The sequence below is a fragment of the Colossoma macropomum genome, unplaced genomic scaffold, assembly GCF_904425465.1.
Source record: "Colossoma macropomum unplaced genomic scaffold, Colossoma_macropomum, whole genome shotgun sequence".
Taxonomy (NCBI): Eukaryota; Metazoa; Chordata; class Actinopteri; order Characiformes; family Serrasalmidae; genus Colossoma; species Colossoma macropomum.
In genome coordinates, this window is record NW_023494795.1 from 23,308,406 (window position 1) to 23,315,409 (window position 7,004).

The window sequence follows — 7,004 nt, forward strand, 5'->3', positions numbered from 1 at the left end:
TTGAGTCATTTCTCTCAAAGTGGAAACTTTTATCTTTTTTCTCATTAAAAAGAAAACAAATAAAACATTCAGGCTTCAGGTAAACATTCAGGTTAACACTCAGGTTAGTCATCTCAAATAACAATAACGCAAACCAAAACACTGTAAAATGGAAAATGTTATGGCAAAGTCCAGACAAAGCAACAACTACACATACAGTTTGGTTTGATTACTACAGAGCTGTGCTGAAATGGATTATTCATCAGGCCTATGTGAAAAATGCATGAGGAAAATATGTAAAATAGGTCATTTATAACTTCATTCTATAAAAAGTAAAAGGCTTATAATTACAAATATTAGGGGGTAATTAAAGTCTTTTTCTTTGTTCAGTAAAGCCCAATCAGACAGTTTCAAATGGTTTACATCACTTAGAAGTAATATTTATTTATTATGACCCACATGAGTACATAATGTTTGGTTTGGAGGTTATGTAAACATCACTAATAATTGCACTTGTATTTGTATATGGCTTCTAAGTAGTGTAAAGTGACTTCTGGAGTGTATTATTTAAGAGATAATAAGAGTTTAATAAGTCACACATACTTCAAGATGGTCCATATTCTGAAGTGGAGTTTTAGTCATTACTATTTAGAGGCTAAAAACAGCTAAACAAGTTCTCAAAAAGCAAAATTCAAAAGCTATTCATGGTCTTTTGATTGCCAAAAAAACCTAAAATGTCAGTATATAACCCATATATTTATTTAAGGTGCTATAGCCAAGAGTGAAAAATACAAAAGAAAATAAAGGTTAAATAAATTTTCCTGAAGAAGACCATCCAAAATGGGTATTACAAATCACTGCAATTATAAATTCATAACAGGAATTCATTTATTTCACAGACTAGCACTGAAAACAATGTATTTATCATTTTGACAGTTATCATTGTGACTGGGTCTGTTATAATGCTAATGTTATAAGTGTTTTCTGTGTATTATTACAACTAGTAATGCAATTTGTGGTGACTTTCACATAACAGACCATCAGGTACTAACACAGGTCACACTGAATAAAGCTCAATGTATAGTGAAAAATTATTTAGAAGTGTATAATTTGAGCTTTACTGTCCAACAAGCAAGACCGCCATTAACTCTCAATATGTGTACCTTAAATACAGTGTTACTGAAAAAGTACACAGTTTGGTGTCTCTGTTTTCCTCTCATTTGTATTAACTAAAGCCTAAAGTTACACATACACTAAATTTGACATCTTTCAAAGCTGCTCAACATAACTTCAGTATCAAATGCTGATATTATATAGTATATAGTCAAACTGGAACTGCTACAGTCATATGCAAAACACCTTCGGTCAAATTATATGTTTTCTTGATTTTGTAAATGAAAAGAAGTTAACATCCTTTGCAGAGAACAAACATAAATATTGCAATTTTCTGCTAATTATTGGTGCACAATATCTATTTTTTGCTGATTTTAACATATTAGAAAAAAAAATATATATATAAAATGTGCCATTACCTTTGCACAGACCACATTTTCTGTATATTTTACCCAGTATGTTAAAGTATGTGTGTTCTCTGTAGAGCACGTGTTAACTTGCTTTCTCATAGAAAATCAACAAAACATGTTATTGACCAGGGGTGCCCAAACTTTTGCATACAACTGTACCTTTGGAATTTCCAAACCAAAACTATCTGTCCTAATGTGGTTTAAATGGGAGGTTTCTGGAGATCCTATCACATTTGTCCACAGTGAAGGAGGGTCTTCTAATCCCTAAGTGTTACGTAACACCCGTATAGTCATGGCGACAGGCCCTGTGCAAGGCTGGTCAGAGTTTATTTGAATAGGTTTCTGGCTCCAAACTCTGATTGGCCTGGCACACTGAGAGTAATTAGTTAATCATGTGGGTGGCCACATCAGGTCTGAGTTTAAATCCTGCTGAGACACTTTGATTCAGCTTTTATTCAACTCTGGTCATTCATTCATGTAGATTGCAGGTAATTATAACAGACAAAGTTCTCGCTGCTAATAATATGCTATTGCTGCATCAAACTGTTATAAGAGATGAATATTCATGACTGGAATATACATCACAACAGAGAATTAGAAGGTCTGTTAGCATTGTAAATTAGCCTGATTCTTTACATATCACCTTCACCAAATGAAGTTAGACATACATATAGCAGCTGCATGATGTACCATGTGAAAAGCACTCATTAGTCTAATTTTCAAGATGATGTTCATTCAAACCACTTTTTTTGCCTGTAGAGGACCACAAGCTGATTAACGATCACCCACATAAAGCCACGGTTGACCTCAATCATGTTCATTCTCCTCCACAGTCAAAACAAAAGCAGCATTATTACAATATGCAGAGCTGTTCTAGTATTTTTTAGAACCTCAAACAAAAACTTACCTCTGCAGTGACTGACAGGCCCAATGCAGCTATTCATTCTCTTGGAGTGTTCAAGTTATTTTTTCACATTTTAAGTAATTTTTATCTAATCAATTTGTCTTATTTCATTGACAGATGGTTTTCTTGTTTAAAGCATTATTTCTTGAAATAAGAAAGATTATCTACATTACTTGAAAATGCCAAAATTTTCTGCCAATGAAATGTTTTCAATATGTAAAATTATTCCTTATTTACATATTTATATCTTTAAAAAAAAATCTAAAAAAACTGAAGGTAATTTGTCATTCCCAGAAACTAAAGGTAACGTGCCAAGCCGCATTGACCTGTATTTAAACAAAACACTTGAAAAGACAAGATATGTAATGTTTTATCTAGTTTAAAACTAGGAATGTTGTGAAATGTTAAAAAAATAAACAATAATGCAATAATGCTTGGGTTATAAAAGGAGCATGCAGGAAAGACCTAGTCCTTTATGAGCAAAGATTGGTCAAGGCTCGCCACTTGCCAAAAATGCGTCAATGAATCCAGCAGTTTAAAAACAATGCTTCTCAATGAGTGACTGCAATAATTTTGGGTATTTCACCCCCTACAGTGCATAATATCAAAAAAAGATTCAGGGAATCCAGATCCAGAAGGCCAAAAAACACAACTGAATGACCTTGTTGTATTCTCCAGACAAAAAAGAAAAGAACCATCCAGACTGGTGCCAACATAAAGTTCAAAAGCCAGCGTCTGTCACGGCATGGGGGTGTATTAGTATGCATAACGTGAGTAACTGCACATCTGTGAAGGCACCATTAATGCTGAAAGATATTAACACTTTTTGGATTAACATTTACTGCCTTTTAGACGAGGTCTTTGTCAGGGATGTCCATGCTTATTTCAACATGACAAGCAACTCTAAGCAACACTCAGCATGTGTTACAACAGTATGGCTGCGTAATCAGAGAGTGCAGGTGCTAGACAGTCCAGAACTGTCTCCCATTGAAAACATGTGGTGCATTATGAAGTGCAAAATATTGATATTACATCAGCTTGTGTTTTCAGCCACGATAAATGTTTATTAAGTGCTGTTAAAGGAAAGGTGATGTAGCACAGTGGTAATCATATTCATGCCCCAACTTTTTTGGAATATGTTGCAGGCATCAAATTTGGAATGAGCATGTATTTGCAAAAATACAGGTCAAACAATACACTGTAACAGCGGTCAAAAGATGCACAGAGTGCTCCGAGAACAGCCCTTTAATTAAACTAAGCAGGCAGAAAGGCACATACATACACACAATCCAGCAGGGGAGATCATCACCAGCCTCAGGCTTCACCCTGACAGTGACCCCTCCTCACGCACAAAACAACCACAACTAAACCCACTCCCTGATACAAAAAAACACCTAGAACAGCCATATACTTTAACTAAGGAACGTGCAACATAAACAACACAAACAGTGACTTTTCTCAATTGGGGCACATGCCTCCCATGAGCCCCTTCGTGCGACTCTCTGCATGCCAGCTCCTGGTTGGCAGCGCATCCCGCAGCCATCACCACAATACTAATCACCGCTGTCCATAGTAGCATTTCACATACTGTCCCAGCTTTTTTGGAACTGAAGTTTGTACTCAAAACTGTATCTCAAGTTAAAAAAAAAATTAAAAGTGAAAATAGCTAGAAATAAGTTTATTCATATTGTAACAATATTTTTTTTTAAAGAAATATCACACTGAGAAATATTTAAAGACTAGATTTAAGATGGTTTCACTTGCCAGAATATCATTTTGTTACAGTGTCCACATTAGCCCCAATGGAAGAGACAAGAGCCACCCAGAGTTGGCCTGTCAGCAGCAAGTTCCCAGACTGGCTCATCATGTCACTCACACTGGTCTGAGTTACACCAGCTTGGCACATCCACACAGAAAACTCCAAGCCTTCATTCACTCTAATAGTTTCACTCCTCTTTGTCTGAATGCTCTCGGGCGATGAACCTCAGACCCACAGACTCCTCTTAATGAGTTTGATAGTCTCCAAAATGAAAACTAAGATTCCCTGTACTTTTAACCCTTTCTTGTCTTAGAACATGGAGTGCTAATATAGCAAATGTGCAAGGTCTCAAAATAAAGGTTGTTTTTTAAAAAAATTGTTCATTGGAGCAGTGACACAGAAGAATTACTCTGATTTCCCTAAAGAACTTTACCACTGAGTGGTTTAAATAAGGTTTTTAAAGAACCATCTATTGAATGGTTCTTCAGTCACTGCTCCCTCTTTTGGCACCTTTTTTTTTAAGATTTTGTACTTTCTGTACTTTACTTTATATGCCACAAAAGAGGAAAATGTATTTCAGTGATTTTTTTTGTGCCTTGGAGTTAAGAAACTAATTACTGCAATACACACGCACTACCCAGATGAAAGGCTTATGGAATGGTACAGGAAAACGAGGGCTTTCATGTTGGAATGCTGTTGCTGTAGTGACATTTCCTGGCTCCTGTTTTTGTAGCCAGGCTTCAGTGAGAATTTTTTACAAAATGTTCCCATTATCTTGGTTGAATAGAACCAACTACTTCAAAAGGAAACATGAGAGAAGTCCTGTAGAGAGAAATATAGATAGAATGAGAAATTTGGAGAAGTTTGTTTGGATTTGGAAAAAAAGAAAAAAAAAAACAAACAAAGCGAGAGTAAAATCTCATGTTCTGTAACTAGGGAGAGTGGTGTACAGAAGCTTTGTTCACCCTGTAAAGGTGTAATGGTACCATTAATACCATTGTTAATGTAGGAATAAAACACAGAAAGTTGATGGCTGTGCATTCTTTGCTCTATTCCTAAATTAACAAACATAAATTTTGAATACTTTGAATATTAATGTTTTTGTGTCTTTATCTCACATGGCACTGTGCACGAGGGCTGCTTTCAGTGTTTGAGTGTCTTACCACTGCACTGTGCGATACCACCACCATTAAGCGGACGGCTTTTTGCAAATTAGAAAAGAATTTCACATGGCGATGTAACATGGTAAACGTTTTTTTGCCTTGTGTCACCCCAACAGTCACACTGCTTGCCACACATCAAGCAGGAGTTGTTTACAATGTGGGATAAAATAATATTTTCAGAATGTTTATGACCATTCAGTGTGAGGCAATTATTTAGGTCTGCTGTCATCTATGTTTCATCAGGGTTCAGAATTAGTCTCACTGCAAACACTTTTACTCTGGACGGCTAAAACGTCTTGCATTTTAGCAGCAGAAGCTCTGACTCTGCTGAGTTGGAGCTAATTGTGTATAATGATAAATTTAGATTTCATTCTCTGCATCGTTTATGTGACTAATGTTCCCTATTAGAGGTCTGCACACACCATGCCCACCCACACCCACCTACTTTGGGCTGTGTTTGCGATGCTCATCAACTCCTGCCTGTGTTTGCTGTAATCTGTTCCACTGTGTATAACGCGTCTGCACAAATCTCGTGACCTGTTGGAACAGCATCCAGACCCACCGCACCTTCACGCGCCCAGCAGCACAAATAAACGTTTCAATGTTGCAAAATAAAAGCAGCCAAATATTTTGCATATATTTTGAGCAGTTAAAGCCCGTCATGTGATGTCACTGTCGACAGACAAATAGGCAGCACCACACCCATGCAAAAGCAACAAAAAAAAACAAACAAACAAACAAAAAAACAGCGTAGCTGCTTAGCTTCAATAACTAACATTGTTTTGATCTGTTTTGGCAATATATTATTAGCCAATTACTCTACAAGAAGTCTACAAGTCAGCTGAAATCAAATTAAAGCCAGAACGGATACTGAGGCCTGCTTTGACGTAGGTTAAAAAGCCAAAACAATTGTTCCGGAAAAGCTATTTACTGGATGTTCTACAGCTTCATGTGTTTTGCTGCTTGTGATTACCGTGTTTTTCTCTGTAACACACTTGCAGCTCATTTGTTACTTGCCTGTTCACTTCTACAAGCAGCCAATAACTGTCCAAGCCTGCTCCACCCAGCCAGCCATAACACCCGCTCGCACAAGTCCACAACCTGTTGGCTGTTTATCCGCAATGACCACAGTGCTTTAAAATGAATCCCACATAAACCCGCCTTGTGCAGACCTCTACTCCCTACTATGTTTTTCAGAAAAACAATAAATTATAGATACATTTAGCCCTACAAACAAGCATAGGCTATGGCTATAAATGCATTTGTGGATTTTGGAACTTTACTGTTTAGTTCTAAACTTTTTTGTTGCTTCTACATTGAAAAAGAAAGCTGTCCCTGCTGAAATAACTGACTAGAAATAATCCACTGCAAATATCTTATGAGAGCAAAGTGCTACATTCCTTGGTGACTGATTGAAGATGAGTGTCAGCTAATGTTTTGATTAAGATGCTGAAACAGATCTTATACAGTGTTGCTGCATTATTTTTAAAATCAAATTTAATGTTTTTTAATAGCTTTTGAAGATCTCAGCATAGCAAAAGTAGTACCATTTCCACAGCATAGCAACACACACACCCAAACATGGCATGTATTAATTTATTCAAACTTATTGGTTGTAAAAACCATGGATATATATTTTGAGACCAAAAAAGTCCAAGCCTTTTAGTGTGTTTGAC